This window comes from Herpailurus yagouaroundi, unplaced genomic scaffold (assembly GCF_014898765.1).
Source record: "Herpailurus yagouaroundi ecotype Mexico unplaced genomic scaffold, PumYag 77, whole genome shotgun sequence".
Lineage (NCBI taxonomy): Eukaryota > Metazoa > Chordata > Mammalia > Carnivora > Felidae > Herpailurus > Herpailurus yagouaroundi.
In genome coordinates, this window is record NW_024412388.1 from 14275193 (window position 1) to 14299851 (window position 24659).

At 45.3% G+C, this 24659-nt stretch overlaps 1 long non-coding RNA gene across 1 annotated transcript; it reads left to right on the top strand.

Annotated features, from left to right (window-relative positions):
- The first annotated feature begins 677 nt into the window (after positions 1–677).
- On the top strand, positions 678–24544 carry LOC121022181 (uncharacterized). The gene is made up of 3 exons (XR_005786851.1): positions 678–713; positions 16877–16939; positions 24438–24544. It is a non-coding gene; the product is annotated as an uncharacterized LOC121022181 (long non-coding RNA).
- The last annotated feature ends 115 nt before the right edge of the window (positions 24545–24659 follow it).

Below are 24659 nucleotides of genomic sequence, written 5' to 3' on the forward strand. Positions count from 1 at the left end.
TTAAATGGAAAGCAGTGTGCAGGCTCCTCAAGACATTAAAAACAGAATTACCAGTGAACCAGTGAACCAGCAATTCCAGTGTTAGGTATTTACCCCCCAAGAACTGAAAGCGAGATCTCAAAGAGATATTTGCACACCTATGTTTATGGCAGCATTATTCACGACTAGGGTTGTGGAACCAATCCAAATATCCACAGACAAATGAATGGATACAGAAAATGTGGTAGGGGCATCTGCGTGGCTCAGCTGGTTAAGCGTCTAGCTCTCGACGTCAGCTCAGGTCATGATGTCACTATTCGGGAGTTCGAGCCCCATGTCAGGCTTTGCAGATTCTCTCTCTCCCTCTCCCTCTCTGCCCTTCCCCCAACTCGCACTCGCATGCGCGCGCGTGCTCTCTCTCTCTCTCTCTCTCTCTCTCAAAATAAATAAATAAACTTAAAAAAAATTTAAAAAAAGAAGATGTGGTGATACACACAATGGACTATTATTCAGCCTTAAAAAGGAAGGAAATCCTGTCAGTGCTATCGTGGATGGACCTGAGACATTATGCTAAGTGGAATAAGCCGGCCACAGAAAGATAAATACGGTATGATTCCACTTAGGTGAGGTACCTAGGGTACCCAAACTGATAGAAACAGAAAGTAGAATGCTAGCTGCCAGGGGCTGGGGGAACGGTGAGATGAAAACGTTCTAGAGATCTGTTGCACAACACTGTGAATATACTTAATGCTACTGAACTGTACAAAATGATTAAGATGAGGGGCGCCTGGGTGGCTCAGTCAGTGAGCATCCCACTCATGATTTCGGCTCAGGTCACGATCCCAGGGTTGTGGGATCGAGCCCCATGTTGGGCTCTGTGCTGAGTGTGGAGCCTGCTTGGGATTCTCTCTCTCTGTCTATCTTTCTCTCTCTCTCTCTCTCCCCCTCTGCCCCTCTCCTGTGTGCACCTTCTCTCGCTCTCTAAAATAATAATAATAATAATAATAATAAAAGATTAAGATGATACATTTAATGATACGTGATTTTTAGCAGAATTTCAAAAAATGTTCATGATCTTTCCACATTGAACTGGAAGGCTTTTCAGGTCCCACCAGACCCTATAGAAATCTGTCTGTAAGCAAATACTTAAACATGTCATGTTATTACTGTTTAAGTTTTAAATAGTAAGTATCTTTTAAGTGTCTTAAAGGGACTGTTTGAGGAAAAAAAAACGATTATGTTGCAGTGAGAGCAGCCAACTCCAATTTATCAGGTTTGAAAAGTGAAGTTTACGTTTCTTGAGTTTTCTTAAGGACATCAAAAGCACACAGCATTTGCTGGGATTAAACAAGTTTCAGTTTTCTGAGTCAAAAAAAAAAAAAATGCAGCTATTCAACTACCCTTTATTGTGTAAAGAATTGGGACCGGCCACGCTGTCTGGGTAATTAGTTTGTTTTCAATCTTAAAAGCACGTCAAAAGTATTTCCTTATTTGTTTTGCGGACTAGGAAGCTCAGAGCAAGATTTGCCGTACATCTCTAACTTCTACCTGGAACTTTATTTTTTTTTTAATTTATTTATTTACTTACTTTAAAGTAGGCTCCATGCCCAACCTGGGGCTCAAACTCATGACCCTGAGATCAAGAGTCACATTCTACCTACTTAAGCCAGCCAGGCGCCCTCTACCCGGAACTTTAGGAAATAATGCATTGGGGCAACTTTGTGTTTTATTTTCTCTCTTATTTCATCTGACTTATTCCCTCCCCTAATTTTTGCTTGGCCCAGCTTCATCACTGAATTTTTTTTTTTTTAAATCTTTTGCACAAGACACATTTCGTAAATCCTCTTTGGACCACGGTTGGAGTAGACAAATAAATAAAATAGAAATGACGAATGTGAACTGAACACCTTACAGATATGGTCTTATACAGTCATAAATTTCCAAACATCATCAAGTCCATGACTTCCAAAAACAAATAAAACACCAAGGCCAAGTGAAATTCATCCTATGAGGCAGAAGGAAGTAGCAAAGCATTAGGGGTGGACTCTTTAACTAGTATATTTCATATCTCTTTGTAAACAGGAAGCAGAAGCTCTAACAGCCAAGCAGCTGATGGGGGGGGGCAGTAGGGGGGAGGGGGTGGGGAGGAAGGCTGGGTTCCTGAACCAGCTCGGCCTGGGGGCAGCCTTGATTGAAGAAACCAGCAACCTTCTAAGAAAGAGGTAGGAAGCTGAAACTATGCAGTGAGGAAACTTTTAAACACGCAGATGTATCATAAATCAAGACAACACTAATGACTCCTGTCCTGTTAGTCATAATCTGCTTCGAGTGGTTTCTCCAGCAGTGGGAGTGAGGGACTTTGAGCTATCCCCTTTGCTACGGAATTAAATCAAACTGAGTAAGTGCTGCATCAATTAGGCTTTTTGGTTGCAAGCCACAGAAACCGATTCTAGCTTCAGCGGAAACCAGAATACACTAGAAGGATGTTATGGACTGAATGCTTGTGTTTCCCCCGAATTTGTATGTGGAAGCCCTGTCCCCCAGTGTGATGGTATTTAGAGATGTGGCATTTGGGAGGTAATTAGGGTTAGATGACGTCGTGAGGGTGGGGCTCTCATGACACGATTAGTGCCCTTATAAGAGACGCCAGGGACCTAGCCCTCCCTCCCACTCACAGCACGCACAAAGACGAGTTCACGTGAACACATAGCGAGGTGCCAGCCACCTCCAGAAGAGGCCTTAGAATGCAGCCCACCTGGCTGGCATTTTGATCCTGATTCCCCAGCCTCTAGAACTGTGAGAGATAAATATCTGTTGTTTACGCCCCCCCACTCTGTGATATTTCACGATGGCGGCCTGAGTTGACTGCGACAAAGGATATGGGGGTTCGCGGAACCAAGAGGAAACCGTGGGGCCAGCTTGGAAAATCAGCGGGAACGAAGGGATCTCTGAAAGCCCATCAGCCACATTTGTACAATTCCTGGGACAAAAGGCACTATTCCTGTGGACCGGGAGTCAGCAAACTATGGCCCGCTGGTCAATTCTTGCCCGCCATGTGCTTTTGCAAATTAAGTTTTTTCGGAACTACCTCTTTCTTATACCGTCGCTGGTTTCTCCTAGCAGGACTGCAGAGAAAGTGACTGCCCCGAGAGTACTCATACATTGACATGTTGTCTGTGGCTGCCTCTGCCCTGTGGCAGCAAAACGGAGTAGTTTCGCAGAGACTACGGCGACCTGCAAAAGCCTAAAATATCTACCCCAAAAGTTCGCTGCCATAGACTAACAGAATAGAATGACATGGTGCCTCCTCCCGCCTCCCCAAACTGTACAACGCGCTGCTGGCCTTGTCTGGAGGGAAGCCGGATAGCAGAAACTACAGCTAAGGTTATGCTGGATAAGGATAGGTCAAGTTCATATGCTTCCTCTGTGATGGATGTGGGGTTTCCAGCCCCCTTTCCCATTCTCTGTGTCCTTAGAGAGTCCATTGGCTGAGCTTAAGTCCTGGGCCCATCTCTGTGCTATGGGACAGAGGGTGGAAGGATCAGGCCCTCTTGGCTTCATTTACAAGGGTGCCAGGCATTCCTAGAAGATGCCAAGTGAGTTCCTACACAGGGGGCTTGGGGTTCTACTAGCAGGAAGGGGGAGCCGGATGCTGATTGGCTGGAAGTCTACGAATGTCCTCCTAAATACTTACGAACAGCACAATCATTGTGACCCATCAAGGTACACACGGCTCTCTCGTTCATTCGTTGTCATGCCGCACGTCCGGAATCTGGCCACTCCTCACCCCTGCCGCAACCCTGGTCCGGGCCAGCATCATCTCATACCTCTTACATCATTGCAGGAGGTACCTTGTCCTCCCCGCTGCTTCCAGCCTTGCTTACTATGGTCCGTTCTCCACACAGCTGTCAGAATATTCCTTCAACTGTTTGTTTCCCAGTAAACTCGAAATAATATTATGTCATAGCTCTGTCCACGGTGTCCAGTGGCTTCCGATCTAACTCAGGGTCAAAGCCAAAATTGTCACCATGGCCTACCAGGGCGTGATCTGTCCCCCCACTGGCTCTCTGATCTTACCTCCTACCGTTCTTCCCTTCCTCACTCTGTTCCAGCCACGCCAGCCTCCTGGCCAGTCCTGCAAACGTGCAGGCATTGTCTTGCCTCAAGGCCTTGCATCTGGCCCTTCCTTCCGCCTAGGAATCTGTTCCCCCCCTGGAAAGCTGCATGACTTCATCCCTCAAGTCCTTCAGTCCTTGCTTAAATGTCTTCTCCGCAGAGAGGGTGTCCTTGACCGCCCTGTGACCTCTGTCTGCCTCACCCTGTTTTCTCTCTCGCCGTAGCCTCTCTCACCACCAGACACGTGACACACGGCTGTTCCTTTGTCGTGTGTGGCATCTCAGAGAGTCAACTCTGCGAGGGCTCCGGCGCCACAGTGAATTCTGCCTGAAGCAGAGCAGCACTTGATGAATAAATGTTAAGTGGAAGAATCCTGGGGCACCTGAGTGGCTCGGTTAAGCGTCTGCCTCGTGCTTTCAGCTCAGGTCATGATCTTGCCGTTTGTGGGTTTGAGCCTCGCGTCGGGCTCTGTGCTGGCAGGGCGGGGCCTGCTCGGGATTCTCTCTCTCCCTCTCTCTCTCTCTCTCTGCCCCTCCTACATGCTCTCTCTCTCTCTCTCTCTCAAAATAAATAAATAAACTTTAAAAACAAAGTTAAGTGGGAGAATTCTGACCCAGGAAGGGCACTGCTTCCCTTGAACCCTGGGAAGCTCAGGACCCTGAAGCCCCCCAGAGTGTGAAAATGAACCTCTTTTCCCTACCCTTGGAATGTTGATCTGGAAATCCCTGACTTCAGACAGAGGGAATTTCCAGGCTATAAATCTAAAAGCTGAAGGCATTGACTCTTTAAACCCCCAAAAGCCTCAAGAACAGGGAAAGGGGTACCAGCGGCATTAAAACGATTTTCTTTTTCTTTATTCTATTCCTTTATTTTTCTTCATAGCATTGTCACTGTTTGAAATGGAGCTGAAGCCCCATCTAGGCACTTGGCGGTTTCTGTATTTTCTGAGGCGACAGACAGCTCGAGGAAGAGGCATGCAGACAAGGCCTATGCTAGTCTTTATCTCCGGGGGGGGGCGGCCCCCCAGTGACTGCCTTGAGCATGGTCATGTGACCCCATTGAGACAAAGGAGAATCAGGAGCAATTTAAGTCCATGGGATGGCCAGAGAAATAGAGCATCTTCTTCCCACTGGTATTAAGAAAGAACAAGATTAAGCCTGGCATTGCTGGTGCTGGTGCCACAGCCAGGGAAGAGCCTTCCTATATAAAGATTCACAACAAAGAGACAGAGAGAGACTGGTCCTGATCCTGTTGAGCCCCTGGATCCAGCCATACCTGAAGTCGGTGGACTTTTCAGATTCGTGTTGCCTCAGCCAGCTTGAGCTGGATTTTCTGTTACCACTAAGTGATCATTGCTTTTTGATTCGCTCTTCCCTCCTGCCTCCCTGTTCATTCATCCCCTCTAACTCCTCTTCTGTTGGTAGGAGCCATATCTCTAGGTCAGACCTCAAGTCCTGAAATAGGATACAAAAGCACTTCCTGCCCAAAGCCAAAACAACAGGATGAAGGAGGGGAAAGGTCAGTCTATTTTCCCCATGTTTTCAAACATTTGGATGCTTGTCAACAACAAGGCAGAACTTCTAGCTTTTGATCTGATAGTTTTGGAGCTCTGTCAATGCCAAAGGGCCTGATTCTCATGCTCTCCTTGGAATTGTAAGACTTACTAGAATTTGTGCAGAACTTAGAGAAAAGGACCCTGAATACATTTGCTGAAATACTTGTACAACTTTCCCTTAATCTACTTAAGTGATGTCATTGCTTTTGGAACATTTTGAGCTATTTTTCCTTTCTAATGTCAGAAGAAGAGAGGTAGACGCATGTGGACTGTATCTTTTTAATATTAAAAGAAGAGAGGTAGACACATAAAGCAGGCTTTTAAAAAGTACATAACATTCGTCATTTTTTTCTTTTCTTTTTTTAAATGTTTGTTTTTGAGAGAGAGCTTGCACCAGTGGGGGAGGGGCAGAGAGAGAGGGAGACACAGAATCCGAAGCAGGTTCCAGGCTCCCAGCTGTCAGCACAGAGCCCGACGTGGGGCCTGAAACCACAAACCACGAGATCATGACCTGAGCCGAAGTCAGATGCTTAACCGACTCAGCCACCCAGAGGCCCCAGAAATTCCATAATTTATTTTTCTGTTTTCGCTCTCTTTTTTAAGTATGCTTCATGCCCAGCGCAGAGCCCAATGTGGGGCTTGAACTCACGATCCTGAGATCAAGAGTCAGATGTTCATTGTCTCTTTGCTGGGCGTTTGAGTTATCTCTGATGTTTGCTCTAATACATAACGCTATGTTGGCATCCGTCTGTGTTTGCTTGTTTGTGTAAGTATCTCTAAATGTGGAATTGCTGGGTTAAAGGATTTAAACACTAAAGTTTTGGGGCACCTGGGTGGCTCAGTCAGTTAAGCAGCCAACTTTGGCTCAGGTCAGGTTCTCAGGGTTCGTGGTTCAAGCCCCACATCGGGCTGTGTGCTGACAGCTCAGAGCCTGGAGCCTGCTTCGGGTTCTGTGTCTCCTTCTCTCTCTGCCTCTCCTCTGCTCACACTCTGTCTGTCTGTCTCTCTCTCTCTCTCAAAAAAAAAAAAAAAAAAAAAAAAAAAAAAAAAAAAAAAAAAAAGAAAGAAAAAAGAAAAAACTTAAAAAAAAATTTTAACACCTAGGGCCTAACTTTCATCCTCTGCAGAGGTTATACTGGCTTCTACCAACGGTGCACAGGAGTGCTTTGGACGGTAAACTCCCCCCACCAATAAAAAACATTGGTAGGTATCTCAATCTGTCTGTGCTCTTAGAACAAACTACCATAGAATGGGTGGTGTGTTAACAATATAAGTTTATTTCTCATGGTTCTGGAGGCTGGGAAGTCTAAGATCAAGGTGCTGGTAGATTGGGAGTCTGGCGAGAACCCCCTTCCCAGGTCACATACGCCTCTCTTTTCGCTTCTCCTCCTGTATTGGGAGGAACAGGCAGACTCTGAGATCTGTTTTACAAGGACACTAACCCTGTTTCTGAGAGCTCTGCCCTCATGACCTTTCTAAGGTCCCGCCTCCAAGTACCATCCCATCGGGGAGCATCCGGTCAATGCGGTGGGACTGTGCCTCCTTGTAGTACCCAGCCGATATTAGGGAACACACTGAGGTCAGTCATTTGCTTTCATTTCACCTTCATTGTGTTGGCCAGAAACCAAACTCAAATTGATCTGGCCAAAAATGGACTTTATGAGGGAAATGGCTTCAGGCAAGGCTGGATTCAGGGCTCAGATGTTGCCATAGGAACTCATCTTCTGTTTCCCGCGGGCTTGGCTTACTTCTGTTCTAGATGTTTCTTTCTTATGTTTCTTTCCTTTTTTTTTTTTTTTTGGTTGTTGTTGTTTGTTTTTCATTTTTTATTAAAAAAATTTTTTTTTAACATTTATTTATTTTTTGAGAGACAGAGACAGAGCATGAGCAGGGGAGGGGCAGAGAGAGAGAGGGAGTCACAGAATCCAAAGCAGGCTCCAGGCTCCGAACTGTCAGCACAGAGCCTGATGTGGGGCTCGAACCCACGAGCAGTGAGATCATGACCTGAGCCGAAGTTGGACGCTTAACCGACTGAGTCACCCAGGAGCCCCGTTGTTTGTTTTTTTAAGATTTTATTTTGAGGGCGCCTGGGTGGCGCAGTCGGTTAAGCGTCCGACTTCAACCAGGTCACGATCTCGCGGTCCGTGAGTTCGAGCCCCGCGTCGGGCTCTGGGCTGATGGCTCAGAGCCTGGAGCCTGTTTCCGATTCTGTGTCTCCCTCTCTCTCTGCCCCTCCCCCGTTCATGCTCTGTCTCTCTCTGTCCCAAAAATAAATAAACTTTGAAAAAAAAAAAAAAGATTTTATTTTGAAGTAATCTCTACCCCCAACGCAGGGCTCAAACAGACCAACCAGAGATCGAGAGTCCCCTGCTCCAGCCGGACATCCCCAGGCTCTCTCCTTTTAGTGGTTCCAGCCCTCCTATCCTCTCAGGTTCAAGTTCTGCACCCAAAAGCATGTTTTCTAGCAGTTTGAGCCAAAGTTCTGATAGTCACTCTTTTTACACCTATCATTGACCCAATCACAGGGACCCCCAAAATGGGCTGAGTTGATTGACTTGGGCTGGCTTGTTCAAGTGCTCCGTCCCTGGAGGTTGGGGGTTAGAACCTGATCCCCCTGCCTCCGCACAGTGCCTGAGAGAAGCGGGGAGGCAGAGGCCCTCATGAAAGTCTGGGAGTGCGGAAGGAATGGTTGCTGGGGAGATAGAGCCTTCATCCAGCTCTGATGGTCACAAATGCCTCCAGTGCGGCCCTGGGGTAAATCCATTCTCCATGCTGCAGCCAGAAAAGGGGCCCTCCAAACAGAACAAATCTGAGCCTTGTTTAAAACTCTTTGGTTGTTCTTCTTTGCCTTCAGGGTAAATTCCACCCCCCTTAACTAGGCCTCCAGGACCTGGCCTCTCCCCACCCCGCCACGCTCCCTAGCATTCCTTTGTAAAGCCGGACTGCATTGCTTAGTTGTCCAAATAAGCCTTGTTCTCTCTCTTACTTCTTGGGCTTTGCGTAACAGCCTTGGTGATTTATAAAGAACTTACTAAGTGCCAGGCAATGTGCGAAGCATTATACGTGTATTATATACCCAACGCGAGTACTCACGATAATCCCACGAAAAGAGGCAGGGTGTATGTGATACAATCGTAGCAGTCGGTCGGCTGAAGTTCAGATTCAGGCTCATGTATTAATCATGTTTGCATTTTCTGTATTTTATGATGCTTTAACATCTTACGGCCTTCCAAACCCTGGAGAGAGTGCCCCTCCCAGGGCTAGCTATCTTAGAGATCGTGAACAACTTGACTTTGAGTGTGCCTTTCCTATACAAACCAGTCAATCCAAAGTCCACACCCCTAACCCCTCCTTTATCCAACCCTCACACAGCAAATCAATATTCCCTCGGCCCTAATCACACACCAGAGACAGGTACCAGACAACGAGGAGTTCCCCCATAGCCTGGAACCTGCTGGCATGATTCAAACGAGCCCATCTTGAACTGCAGGCCTAGCCTCTCTCATTCCTTCGCCTGAGAACCACGATGGAGGCTTTTGCCCGTGCTGTTTTTTCTGTCTAATTTGTCCTGGTGCTCTCCCTCGCGGCCCTGCCTCGCACGGTGTGCATCTGCTTCTTGGGAATTACAAGTAATAAATCTTTCTTTCAAAGGCAGTTGTCTTCGCGTATGACATCTTACCATACCTGATTAAAATCAAATCATGGAGGGGCGCCTGGCTGGCTCACTTGGTAGAGCATGTGACTCTTGATCTTGGGGTCATGAGTTCAAGCCCCATGTTGAGGGGAGAGGTTACTTGAAAATAAAATTAAATTTAAAAAATCAAATCTTGGAGACATTCAGCCTCTAATTAGCTGTGTGACCTTGGGCTCAAGCTCTCTCTCTCTAAAGAGAGCTCTCTCTCTCTAAAATGGGGATGATAAGAACACCTACTTAAAAGATGAAGGGAAAAATTGGGAAAGACTTTGAAATGGGAAAGAGAAAGAAAAAACACCAATGAGTGTCTGATGAACTCACTCTTCATGGTGATTGCTACCTTTCCGGGTCTTTGAGTTAGTTTGCAACTCTGTATGTCATAAGACACCGATGGTAATGCAATAAACATTGCTAATAGAAATGCAAATTGTATCGGTGAAATGCAGTTGATTTTGTCCTGAGGATATTGACCAGTTTTCTCAGTTTTGCATCTATTTGTGAGTTTAAGTGCAAGCACATCCTTCCTTGGCTCTCACAAATACATCCCAACTAGCAAGAGAGCCTTAACTTTTCTTTAAAAAAATTTTTTAATGGTTATTTATTTTTGACAGGGAGAGAGACAGAGTGTGAGCGGGGGAGGGGCAGAGAGAGAGGGAGACACAGAATCCCAAGCAGGCTCCAGGCTTCGAGCTGCCAGCACAGAGCCCTACACGACCCTCAAGAACGAAACTCAAGAACTTTAAGTTCATGACTGGAGCCAAAGTCAGACGCTTAACCGACTGAGCCACCAGGCGCCCCAAGAGCCTTAACTTTTCTAACTCTCTGTTTCTCTATTCTTGTTCTCTTTACTAAGTCTGTGTTTTGTTTCTTGTTTTGGCTCCCTGACAGACAATAAATTATTCCTCTTTAGTGGCAGCAATAATGGGGAAGTTGATTTTTATGGTCAGAACATTTAGCAATCTCTGTAAATGGGTTAATGGATTATAGAGATCAATTCTCTGCTGAGAGAGGCAGAGAATCTGGCTTGTTAGTCATTTTGTTTGTCTATTTGAGCTCAAATCAATTAAGACTTTAATGCTTGCCAGGAAGGAAAACAGCTCTTTGATATCCGGACCAGTGAGTTTTACATGTTTTTGAGTTTATTCTCCACCCTTGGCTATAGTCGCAGGTCTGAAGCTGGAGGTTTTGTTATGTTTGTATATCTGTAATGCAGAAAGGCCCCTCATCTCTTTTGTAAGTATGTAAATTTACATATTGATATTGATAAATTAGGTTATGAAGTCTCCTAAAGTAAAGGAATTCTTTACTGAATCTCATAGAGATCTTTAAAAAGTGATTCTATTTCTAAAATATGAATAAAATGAGGAAATGGGATTTCTAATCCTTTAAATTTGTAATAGGCAAAATATTATTCTTCCAGAAACTGAGAATTCTTTTAAGAATTCAAGGACACCTATGAAATGGGAAAGCTGAGGGGACTCCATTTAAAACCATTTTTTGGGGCGCCTGGGTGGCGCAGTCGGTTAAGCGTCCGACTTCAGCTCAGGTCACGATCTCGCGGTCCGTGAGTTCGAGCCCCGCGTCGGGCTCTGGGCTGATGGCTCAGAGCCTGGAGCCTGTTTCCGATTCTGTGTCTCCCTCTCTCTCTGCCCCTCGCCCGTTCATGCTCTGTCTCTCTCTGTCCCAAAAATAAATAAACGTTGAAAAAAAATTAAAAAAACAAACAAACCATTTTTTAATGTTTATTTGTTTTTGAGAGAGAGATAGAACGTGAGCAGGGGAGGGGTGGAGAGAGAGAGGGAGACCCAGAAGCCGAAGCAGGCTCCAGGCTCCGAGCTGTCAGCACAGAGCCCGACGCGGGGCTCGAACTCACAAACCGTGAGATCAGGACCTGAGCCAAAGTCAGATGCCCAACCGACTGAGCCACCCAGACCCCCCAAAGGGACTGTTCTAGCAAGGGTCGGTCTCTGTTGTTTTTCTGCCAGGCCCGGTTTACTCATGAGCCACATTTTGCCTCTGACTAAGCCGGAGAAGCTTTGTTCCCACTGCAAGGGGGAAGCGAGAAAGCTAATCAATCATTCTCTGAGTTTTGTCCCAGGCCCCAAGCACCTGATAACACCTAAACTGAGCCAGATCCCAAACTTGTTCCAGGACACAAGCTTCAAACAAAGCTTTGGCTGACACTGACCTCCCTTCAGTAAATTACAGAACACCAATCGTTCACCTGAACTTGCCCTTGACTGGACCCTACCAAGGATTCCTGGACGAACACGAACCCTAGATACTTTTCTAATATAAACCCCTAGCCCCAAGCAATGATGAAACTCATGTTCCTTTCCTTTCCGAGTCTTCCAGACGCTCCCTCTGTTATTCCCACCTGCTGCCTACATTGTTCCATAAACTCTGTTTCCATTTTCTTTGGCTCACGGGAAGCCAAAGACCGTCTTGGCTGGTCCTGTGGGCCCCTCCCCTGTGTTCTTAGACCCAGCCTGCCTGCATCACAGACGCAAGATCAGTCTTTGGCCGAAAGAAGGTTAGCTTAACAATTTTGCTTTTTGAGGTGCCTGGTGGCCCAGTTGGAAGAACATGTGACTCTTGATCTCAGTGGTGAGTTCAAGCCCCACATTGGGGGTAGAGATTACTTAAATAAATAAAACTTTCAAAAAAAAATCTATAAAGAAAACAATTTTGCTTTAATGAAAACAACTGTCTGATTTGTCAGTGTGGGTATAATAACAGTGTACTTTATATTCTACTTGGGTTTGTTTATTCTGAACTTATTCAGGTTTGTTATTCAAATAAGCTAACTTATTCATGCGTAATATTTACAAAGTGAAGAAATGTAAATTCGTATTCAACTAAATTGAATCACCCTGATGCACTTTAACAGTGATCATATCTTACAGTATGTCAGCTAGTAGATAATTTCCAAGATCATCAGTTGCCTGAAAACTGATATTAAATTGAGTTATTGAACTGATATTAAATTGAGTTATTTAAAGCTTATTTACTTATGTTGAGACAGAGGGAGAGAGAAAGAATCCCAAGCAGGCTCTGCACTGTCTTCCCAGAGCCTGATGCAGGGCTCAATCCCATGATGGTGAGATCATGACCTGAGCCGAAACCAAGAGCTAGATGTTCAACTGAGTGAGCCACCCAAGAGCCCTTAAGTTGAGTTATTTAATGGATAATCATTGATATCCAAATAATTTCTGGGATACAATACTGAAACATTGGTTACTAAGCATGATTTTAGTCTAATACTCTGCTTATATATATATATATATATATATATATATAACATTTTATATATATATATAAAACTCACGAGCCTGAGATCAAGACCTAAACTAAGATCAAGAGTCAAACAGTTAACCAACTGAGCCACCAAGGCACCCCTACACTGCTTATATGTTTGTTATCTAAATGCTATATTCTGAGTTATTTTAATGAGCATTTTTTAAAGGTGTAAGAGAGATGTGTGGCTGCAGAAAGTTGCACGGTAAACTTTGCTCACCTGCTCCAATCCTGGGGTAAGGCTGAGGGGTCTTGATTAGCTACCCCCACATGCCCCAGTTAGTAAAAAGTAAAGCTTTGGTTAAAAATACAAACTCATAGGGGCACCTGACTGGTTCAGTTGGTGGAGCGTGTAACTCTTGACTTGGGGTTGTGAGTTAGAGCCCCACAGTGGGCGTAGAGATTACTTAACAGTAAAATTTAGGGATGTTTGAGTGGCTCAGTCTTTTAAGTGTCCGACTTTGGCTGAGGTCACGATCTCACAGATCATGAGTTTGAGCCCTGCATTGGGCTCTGTGCTGACAGCTCAGAGCCTGGAGCCTGCTTTGCATTCTGTGTCTCCCTCTCTCTCTGCCCCTCTCCTGTTCATGCTCTGTCTCTGTCTGTCTCTCTCTCTCTCTCTCAAAAATAAATAAACATTAAACAAATTTTTTAAGTAAAATCTAAAAGAAATAAATAAAAATTCCTCTGAGTGGTTGAGATTATACTAGGAGCATTTGTAAAAGAGAAATGTAATGTGTATGTAAGCAGAGGTTCTTAGGGTTTTTTAAGATGTTTGTTTATTTTTGAGAGAGAGATCGTGTACACGGGGGAGAGCAGAATGAGAGGGGGACACAGCATCTGAAGGTGCCTGTGTGCTGACAGCAGAGATCCCGATGTGGGGCTTGAACTCATGAACCATGAGATCATGACCTGAGCTGAAATCGGATGCTTAACCAACTGAGACACCCAGGGGCCCCTACGCTTTTTTTTTTTTGTTAATCTCTTGATCTCTTTGCATTTTCAAGACTTATTGAGGACCCCAAACAGCTTTTATTTATGTGAATTTCAACTGTTAATATATACCATATTGGAATTTGAAACTGGGAAAAACTGAATAAGTTTTAAAATACTTACCAGGGGTGCCTGGCTGGCTCAGTCAGAAGAACATGTGACTCTTGATCTCGGGGTCATAAGTTCGAGCCCCACATGGGGTGTAGAGATTACTTACATAAATAAAACTTTAAAACAATATTTATTGATTCATCAGAAGATAAAACTCATTGCATATTAACACAACACCTTAGTATTAATATGAAAAATTGTTTTGGCCTCGTGGAACCCTTGAAGGAGACAGGCTATGTTCAAGTAAAGTTTCAGTTTGATCCTGAATGTAAAAAAGAGTTTATATAAATGTAAATTTTATTTGCTTTGGTTTGTGATACCCGAGTCTGAGAAGAAGCTATGAAGTATGTTAACATCTTAGCAGAGTTGGTTCGATGCTGGCTTGTTTTCTTGGTTTGCTGATTCTTGCTTTCACCTGCCATGTAAAAGGTTATTCTTTGCTTTTTGCGTAGATATCTAGGTTGCAAAGATTCCATGTCTTCATCATTTTCTTTTTTTTTTTTTTGTCTTCATCATTTCCTATGATTTATTTTGATTTTATTATATCCTTAATTATTTAAGGGGGAATGGGGCGTCTGGGTGCTTCAGTCGGTTAAGCGTCCGTCTCTTGATTTTGGCTCAGATCATGATCTTGCTGTTTGTGAGTTCGAGCCCTGCATTGGGCTCCACACTGACAGTGGGATTATCTCTGTCTGCTTGGGCTTCTCTCTCTCTGCCCCTCCCCTGCTCATGTTCTCTCTCTCTCTCTCTCTCTCTCCCTCAAAATGAATAAATAGACTTAAAAAATTATTTAAGGGGGCGCCTGGGTGGCGCAGTCGGTTAAGCGTCCGACTTCAGCCAGGTCACGATCTCGCGGTCCCTGAGTTCGAGCCCCGCGTCAGGCTCTGGGCTGATGGCTCAGAGCCTGGAGCCTGTTTCTGATTCTGTGTCTCCCTCTCTCTCTGCCCCTCCCCCGTTCATGCTCTGTCTCTCTCTGTCCCAAAAATAAATAAACGTTGAAAAAAATTTAAAAAAAAAATTATTTAAGGAGGGGAAAAAAGAACAAAGATTCCTCATTCACAAATGAGTTAATGTTCTTTGCCATCCTATTACTGTCTATGCTTCTTTGTAAATGCTTTATTATCATAATTACAGGCACTCAAGATCCTAGCTTAACTGAATGTCCAAATCTCTGATAACTTGTCTAAACGTTTGCCTTCCTGTGACTGGATCCTAAATATAAAAAAAGAAAAAGGTAAAGAAAAATTCCAAGATATCTGCTACACCTAAAACTAACTTTGAGATTTCCCATAGGATCCCTGGAAAGCCATAGTAGAAAAACATTCTTATGAACTGGTCCATCTTAACAATGAACTGGCCCTAGAACAATTATGGGGGCACCTGGATGACTCAGTCAGTTGAGGGTCTGACTTTGGCTCAGGTCCTGATCTCGTGGTTTGTGAGTTCGAGCCCCGCGTTGGGCTCTGTGCGGACAACTCAGGGCCTGGAGCCTGCTTCGGATTCTGTGTCTCCTCCTCTCTCTGCCCCTCCCCCACTCGTGCTCTGTTTCTCTCCCTCTCTTTCTGAAAAATAAATAAACATTAAAAAAAAAATAACTAGAACAATTTTGAAATAGTTCTGTTGAGTTTTCCTAGATCAGAGTCCTGTTGGTACTTGGGGTGATGATATTGGCAACAACAGCATAGTGTATCATAAGTTCAGATATTATTTAAAATGTTCACTTGCTGTAATCTTCCTTCTTCTGTTTGGATCTAGCATGGTCTAGGCCAGTGGGATGCACATCAGACTTATTGTGGGCTAGGGATCTATAGACATCTATAAGATTTCTAGGTCCTACTCTAGACTTACCGAATCTCTTGATATTCTTGGTATGGCAAGAATTGTGTCTCAGGATTATTGTATGTTATCTCTTAAGATCTCTTCCTCTGTACTAATTACATTCATCTATTTTTATGAATCAGATGTAATGTTAACTGACTTCTTCGAAAATAGACTTAATCATCATCTTCAGAGTATTTTGCCTACATTTTATTCTTTTTGCAATGATTTGATTATCTTTTGTTTAGCTTGCCAGAAACAACTTAATTTCCTTGTCAGTTTCCTGATTCTTACTATGAACCATCATCAGACCTTTCACACTGGAGAATTATCAGTCATAAGTTAACCAGAGCCATTTCAAGTCCCTGCCACCTAAAATAGCCGAGGTTTGCCTGAGGACCCTGCTATAAGCCACAGGGTTTGTGTTTTCATCAAAGAATCCCGTCTCAGAGCTTTGCGGGAAAGGACTATAACAGATCTTTGAAACTACTGGCATTCAAAACTGAGTTGACTCAGCTTAGACAACTTTTAGACTGTACCAGTGGAGTGAGTCAAGATTTCCAGGACTCTATGGTCGAGCAGATGGCTTCATGAGACTCCAACTCGAGAGCCAGCTGAAGAAGAATTAATTACACAAGACTGAATGAACTGACAAGGGAAATTTTATGGTGGTTATCTGTTTGGAATACGGTTGATCGTGTTTCAGTGCTCCATTTTCCAGATTCATAAGGAATCCCTTTGTCATTCTTCTTAAGCCATCTGTTTATCCATAACAACTTATCTGATTTTGCTTTTGTAAACTGAACTAAACCATTTAAAATATCTGATCTTCAGGCGCCTGGGTGGCTCAGTTGACTAAGTGTCCAACTCTTGATTTCGGCTCAGGTCATCATCTCGCAGTTCGCGAGTTCAAGCCCCACATTGGGCTCTGCACCGACAGCACAGAGCCTGCTTGGGATTCTCTCATTCTCTCTCTCTCTCTCTCTCTCTCTCTCTCTGTGCCTCCCTCTCTCTCTCTCTCTCAAAATAAATAAATAAACATAAAATAAAATACCTGGGGCGCCTGGGTGGCTCAGTCAGTTGGGCATCCGACTTTGGCTTAGGTCATGTTCTCAGGGTTCGTGGTTCAAGCCCCGCCTGCGCTCTGTGCTGACAGCTCAGAGCCTGGAGCCTGCTTCGGATTCTGTGTCTCCCTCTCTCTCTGCCCTTCCCCCACTCATGCTCTGTCTCTCTCAAAAATAAAATAAACATTAAATAAATAAATACATAAATACATAAATAAATAAAATACCTGATGTCCTACTTCTTACCAGGATAAATTGATTGTACCTCAAGGCATCAAGAGCCATATTGGAGAATGATGTTCCTCAAATCAGGTATGACAAGACGTTTTAAGGAATACATGTTGGATCTACTTATGGAGTTAATGCCTACAAAGATCTCTAAGAAACCTGACCTGGTACCTGGTTTACAAGTGCTAAGGTAGGATATTTGGAATATTTGGGGGACCTCAAAAAAAGAAGAACGCACCCAAATTTACAGCTATGACAGGTGAAAGAAATCTGGGTTGGGTTTCTTAACCTAGGAATAACAAATAATAGAGCCTCCTGAAATTCCAGTTGGAGATTCCTTACGAAAACTTCCAGACAAAAGTTAATTTTGTAATTGTTTAAAACCGAATGGCTTTAAAGTTTGCAAAGCAAATTTGGGAGGTCCTTAGGGCAAATTAATACATTCACCGCACCTGTATAAACTATCAGACCAGATTATGAGGCCAGGCTTTATTTTGTGATCAAGAATAATTTTTCTTTGAGATCATTATGATCATAAGGGGTTTTGCAGCGACCACAGGGACAAGTTGGGAGGACCTTGAAATTTAGTGGGCATCTTGCCTGGCTGGTGAACCAGTTACCTCTGCCTTTCCTTACCACTGAGCTACTTTATAGCTCAAAACTGTAGAAAGTTGACGGTAACGGAGATGCTTCTTGTCTATTGAAATGCAGATTGTGTCTAGCAGAGTGTAATTGATTACCTGTGGATACTGACCAACCTAGCCAGTTTTGCATTTGTTTATAGATTAATTTCATTGCTCCTTATCTCCCTATAATTGTGTATAATTACTCCCTATCTCCCTTTAATTGTGAACCTAACTAGTTCCCCCATCATCTAATAAGTTCCATAAAATCTTCAATACAGGTTCATCCCATATCCTTATGAGAGTCAACATGTTATCTTTTTTGAAAATTATCCTTTGGGTCGCTGTATGTAGGGTGCATAGAACAGTGCCTGATACCCAGTACAGGCTCAATAAATGTTAGCTTTTTGTTTTAATGTTTATTTATTTACTTTGAGAGGGGGAGGGGAAGGGGCAGAGAGAGAAGGAGAGAGAGGATCCCAAGCAGGCTCCATGCTCAGTGAAGACCCCAACGCGGGGCTCGAACTCACGAGCCGTGAGATCACGCCCTGAGCTGAAACCAAGAGGTGGATGCTCAATGGACTGAGCCACCTGGATGCCCCAATGTTAGTTTTTTAGGTAAAGGATTCCAATTACCCCTATCTTACAGGTGAGGAGAATAAGGTGCAGGGAGAGTAAACAAAGTTGCTTTGACGACACAGCGCGTCAGAGGTGGAACAGAACTAGAAGTCAAGTCTGTCTACGCCTCCAAGCCCCTGATTTTTCGTCCCCCTCCCACAGTCCTCTCTGGCTGTGCTCTGCTAACTCCCACTCCTTCTTCAGAGTTGGAGTCTTTCTGGATCCCTCTGGGCCAGGTGAGCATCTCCATCCCCAACGCTGTGTCCTCCCCTATCAGGCCCACAGCCTAAATATGTTGCAACCATCAACGTCTTCATCTAAAGGATGAGCTGCATCCGGCCAGGGACCGAGACCTTTTCCATCACCATCCAGCTCAGAGCCAGCATGCGGCAAATGCCCACGTGTGAGTGCAGGAAGTAAGACATCCTGTAGCCATGGCATTTTCTCCCCCTGGGAAGGAGAGCAGGGGTGCTTTCTGGAACTGCCTAGAAGCCCTCAGCATCTCCGTTCTCTGCCAGCCCAACGCTCCCTGGGCTCCTGTCGGCTCAAGGGGCATCAAACCTCCTAAAGAGGATGCCCGGAGCCACCAGCCCCTCAGGACTTGAGTTCCTGGGTTTTGTTGTTGTCCCCCACCCCCCCCAAATCAAATTCCAGAAATCCAGGTTTAAAAATAACCAAGAAATGCAATCTTCTCCACCAAGCCGCTTGGCAAAAACAAATCCTCCACAAAGACCAGTGTGCAGTCTCACTTACACACTTACTCATTTTCAGACGCCAGCTCAGCTCTGTTCTGGGTGGGGAGGAAGAGGGGCCCGGGGCTGAAGGGTAAGGGCACAGGAGCCAGACACAAGCTGGGCTGGGTATTGGGACGACCCGGCCCGGCAGGCACACGCCCTTGTGGGAAGGCAGCTGTTTGGGACCTGCCGTGAAGTCCGGTTTTCCTTGGAGTCCCAGCCTGCTGGTCCCCAGCCCTGGATCGGGCAGAAGATCAAAGCAGCCCTGGAAAACGGCCTCCATGAGTGATCCAGAATTCGCTCTCCTCCCCTGGGGAGACATCAGCTTCTGCCCGAGCCTGCCTTTCCCCATCATTACTTAGGGAACTGGCTGGTGGTAATAGGGAGTAGCATTTAAACTCCTGCTAACAACAACCTCAAGCTCCTTCCTCTTTTCTACATGGTCTATTTTCTGACCTGTCATCTTTCTTAATGCCTATTTTGTGGGCGAGAAAAATGTGTGATGGAAGAGAGGAAATTCAGGACCAGGGAAGGCTTGGAGAACTGTCAAAATTTCATATTTCCTCCTCCTTTGAATCAGCATTTATGTCCCTCAATGGGGTTTTCCTGCATATGCTTGTATAACTCCCTTTTAAAACAATTTTTGCTGTTTTTTCCTTTCCCTGCCCCTGGGTAAGTCATTCCAACGACTACTTTCCACCTCAAAAGCGAGTAGTGGACAGGAAAAAAGTGGTCGTGTGGTCTGTTGGCTACAAGTCCCAGCGGAGCCGGGAGACTTTGGTTCTATTCTGAGCCTTTTTTGGGAACAGGACGAAGGAAGGGGACGCGAGCCTTGCCCTTTTACGGGAGCTCCCGGGACCCCGTGCCAGCAGGAGGAAGTTGCTTACTCCAGATCAGAAGGGAGCCGGAACCGGCATTTATGAAACACCTACGAAGTGCCAGGCCCACTTAATCCTCATAAGTTTGTGAGATAGGTTTTGCGACTCCCACATGACAGATGAGGAGGCTGAGGCTCAGAGAGATGTGGAGCGGCCCCAGGGTAGCACAGCTTGGCAGCTGGGAACACAGCCTGGTTCAGATCCTTAGGTCTGAGCTGTTTTGACTACAACGTGCAACCCGCCAACCATGCTTTATTCATTGAGTTACTGAATTTACTGAGCACCTAGTATGTGCCACCACCCCCCCCCCCCCTTGTGGTTTGGTTAAAAGAAAAATTCCTTTTTTTTTTTTTTTAATGGAGCTTATATTCTAGTTGCGGGTGGGGCGGAGGCAGGAGGTAGACAAAAAATAAACGTAATAAATATGTAAATTATGTAACACGGTGTGTCTTATATGCTGAGGACAAAGGAACAAGTACAGCTGGCTAGGGGTATTGGAGACCCAGTTGTACATTTAGGGTGATCAAGACAGACCTCATGGAGGTGGTGACGTTTGCGCGAGGATTTAAAGGAGAAATTGGCGGGGCGGGGGGCGCCTGGGTGGCTCAGTCGATTGAGCATCCAGCCCTTGATTTCAGCTCGGGTCACGGTCTCACGGTTTGTGAGTTCAAGCCCCGCCTGGGGCTCTGTGCTGACAGTGTGGAGCCTGCTTGGGGTTCTCTCTCTCTGCCCATCCCCCAGTCCTGCATGCATTCTCTCTCTCTCAAAATAAATAAATCCCTTTTAAAAATAAATAAAAGAGAAATGGGCATTGGGGGCGGTGTTTGAGCGAAATTATGACTGTCAGAGGCAACAGTCAAGTCAGTGCAAAGACCGGAAGGTGGGAGTTTGCCCAGTGCGTTTGACCGATAGCAAGAAGGGGAGGGTGTGTGCATGTGACAGAGATGGCAAGGGGTCCTTACCCAGGAAAGGGCCGCTCTGGTGCGTTGGGTTGTGTTGGGAGTAGACCGTGGGGGCAGGGAAGAAGCAGGGAGAGAGGGAGAGCTGTCGCCAGCTAAGAGACCCTGCCCTTTTGGAAGCAGTGGAGGCGGTGAGTGGTGGTTGGATTCTGGATTTATTCTGAAGGCAGAGACAGCAGGTTTCCTGATGGGCTAGACGGGGAGTGTGAGAGGGAGACGTCGGGGCACCTCCGAGGTTTCTGCTGGCCAGAGGAAGGTTTTGGGTGGGGCAGATCTGGACGGGGAAGGAAGACCAGGAGTTCTGGTTCCGGACATAGTGAGTTCGAGACGTGCAACCTCTCTCCATACGGGGCCGGAAGAGGCCAATTTATGAGGAGTCTCCAAACAAACCAGCCAATTTCAGAGTTTCCCCAACATCGCCTTCCTCTTAACCAGCTTTTTTTCTTTTTTTTAACTCGGTGCGGGGGAGGGGTGTCCATGAACTTGGATGGGAAAAAATTACATCTCCCCCCGGCCCCAACCTCTTACTGGAATGTTGCATTTCCTTCGATTATGAATGTAGGCAACGAACCTCAGTAGACTCAGCAAGGCCGGCGACTGTTACCAATAAGAATCACAGACGTTTTCGTTTTATATCATCGGTGCCACGGATCACCCTCAAATGTCTTTTATCGTTATCACTTCTTTGAACTTACGGTAATTATTAGATGTCACCCCATTTTATGATTTCATGCGTTAACAAGCACGCATATTACCGCCTCATAAATTTGAATTTGAGACATTTTTGATGACGATATTTTATCATACTTAGTTTCCCTGGTAATCTTATGCATTTTGTTGTTTGGGGAAGTCTCATCAGCTCCCCCCGACTGTCACAGGGGTCCCTGGCACAAAAGAGTTAAGACCCCGATCTAGGTTAAATCTCCTTGATGAGAGAGGAGCAAATATAAATACATAAGTCACTAAAATCTCTTGATCTGGGGCAGGAACCATGCCAGGAATTTTATAGACATTCCCTAATTTAATCCTTGCAGTTGCAAGGTGGATATTCTCATTATTCCCCTTTTACAACTGAGGAAATTGGGGCTCAGAGATGTTAAAGTCACCCAGCCGCTCGCTCAGTGAAAAATCGGGCATTCAAACTCAAGGCTGTATCTAAAGTCTGTGTTTCTATTTTAGTAAGACAAATTGGCTCCTATGTTGAGTCCTACGGGCCCCTCTGGGTCAGCACAGTGTCATAGCCAAACAGCAGGGTGGTATTGGGTAAGAATTGAAGACTGGAGCTGGTCTGCCTGGGCTCAGATCCAGCCTGTGTGGCTTGTTTACCTGTGACTGTGGCTGAATTACTTGCCTGTGCCTTCATTTCCGTGTCTATCACATGGGCCCGATGGTGATAAAAATGCCACCGGGAGAAATGTGTTGTGGGGTAGATTGTGACATCTAGAACAGTGCCCAGAATGTAGAAGGCGCTTGCTTCATAAGGATTTATTTTTCTTAAGAGAGAAACAGATGGGATTCGAATGTCAGTGCAACTTCTTACTAACTGTGTGGTCTTGGGCAACTCACTTAACCTCTCTGAGCTTCATTGTCCTCATCTGTAAGTGGAGATCATAAAACCTGCCTCGTAGGGTGGTGGTTAAGAATTAAATGAGACCATCGGGGTGCCTGGGTGGCTCAGGTGGCTAAGTGTCCGACGTGGGTTCAGGTCATGATCACACGGTTCGTGAGTTCGAGCTCCGCGTCAGGCTCTGTGCTGACAGCACAGGGCCTGGAGCCTGCTTCGGATTCTGTGTCTCCCTCGCTCTCCGCCTCTCCCCCTGTCTCAAAAATAAATAAACACTAAAAAAAAGTAAAGAAAGCGTGTGTGTTGAAAAGAAATGAGATTAATACAAGATGTTTAGACATTCACTAAGGAGTATAAGCAATCCGTAATGGATACGTGCCCAATAAACGTTAACATTAATTAATTAATTATTATCTTTCTACCTCTTTTCAACCTTATCAGTTTTCCTAGTCCTTACTCTGGTCTTTATTAAGCTCTCCCAATCCCATTCCTTTACTTGGGAATTTTGTGGCATACCTAATATAATCGAATGCTTAAGGTTAAACCCAGACATTTATCACGCAAATATTTACTGAGCTCTTTCCATATGCCAGACACTGTTCCAGGCACATGGGTACATCAGTAAACAAGAATCTCTCTGTGACCACGGCAGCTGACATTCTAAACAGTAGACATCCTGCCTCACACGAAGTCCCCTTTACTGATCTAGAGAAAATCGAATTTATTTAAATTTATTATTATTTATTTATTATTTATTTAAATTTATTATTATTATTTTAGTAATTTACACACCCAACATGGGGCTCAAACCCATGACCCTGAGATCAAGAGTCACATGTTCCCCCAGCTGAGCCAGCCAGGTGCTCCACCAAATTAATATTTGACAATAATAATTTCATATCAATATATTGGACATAGGTCCATACTGTCTTGTTCTAGACAGATCTTCTCTACACTGGGCCCCACAGCTCTCTGGCCCCATCCCTCACCACCGAGAATTGCTTTCTTCTCTAGACGTGCAGTGCCCGTTCACAGTCCTATGCCTCTGCACATGCTTGGCCCTCTGCCTGGAACCTCCTTCCCACCTGACAAACTCTTCCTTGTTCTTTGGGGCCCGAGTCAAATGTCCACTTCCTCCATCCTCCTTGGTCTCCCCAAGGCAAATGGCCACCGTACCTGAGCCCTCCCAGGGACATCTGCTTATTTTACCTAAACAGCACCAATTTCATAATTGTCCTTAGTTGTCCTTTAGGGAACCATCCCCTCCTTGCTTTTTGGTCCAGTGGGTTGATCTTAACCCCACCTCATCCCTCATTCCGGGACAGAGCATGTGACTAGGACTAATCGATCTGAGTATTCTATTCCCCTAGCTGGTGTGACTGGTTCAGGAATGGACTCAGAGTCAAGCCTAATCAGTGAGATTCGAACCTGGGACTTTTTGTTTAAGCCAGTTCTAATTAGGTTTCTGTCCCTTGCAATGGCCACCAAGAGTCCTGACTAGTACAAGCCATCCCAGAGTAAATTGTTGTGTGATCTCCCTGTTACCTTCTGTCTGTTTGTCTTTCTCTCTCTCTCTCTCTGGACTATGAAATAATTCAGGGCAGAGATTGATTCTTGGGGCACCTGAGTACCTCGGTTAAGCATTGGACTCTTGGTTTCAGCTTAGGTCATGATCTCACACTTCGTGAGATCATCCCTGAGTCCGGCTCTGTACTGCGGGTGTGGAGCCTGCTTGGGATTCTGTCTCTCTCCCTCTCTCTCTGCCCCACCCCTCTCTCAAAATAAGTAACTAAATTAAAAAAAAAGATTGGTTCTTATTCATGAGATGATCTGGGGTCCAGGTCCCTTCAGATAAACGGCAGGAGAGTTGACAAAGTCCTGGAGCAAGACTGTGTGTATATATACTCTTTCTGTCCCATGTGGATGGGAACTGCTTCTGGTCCTTGTGTCCGGTAGGGAGGGAAAAGAATGCATTTTACAGTTCAGCGACCCTGTACCTCACATCTGAGTTTGCATTAATCTGCTCTAGCAAAAAAGACACCACATCTGGCACAACAGGTGCAATCAGTGTTGCTACTTGGTGGGGTTGACAATAGTCCACTGTCATCTTACAGGCTCTCTGCTTTTGCCAGGACCACAACAGTGAGTTCACGCTCCACTGGTGACAATGGTGGTAATCACCTTTGGCCTTGTATTGTTTCTCCAGGGCTTTCGTAGCCTCCAGCAACAGCCGTCCGATTCCAGTCTTTGAAACTGTCCAACACCTGGTATATTGCACCCTGCGGTTCATTCTCCTCTCCTACTTCGTTCCAGTTCACCACCGGTGACGATTTGCCCAATTGTGCCATACGTGCATGCCAGAGGTCACCGGTACTCTGCAAACCACCAATGACAGAGTCTTCATGGTCAGGCAACCGGCGGGTGATCC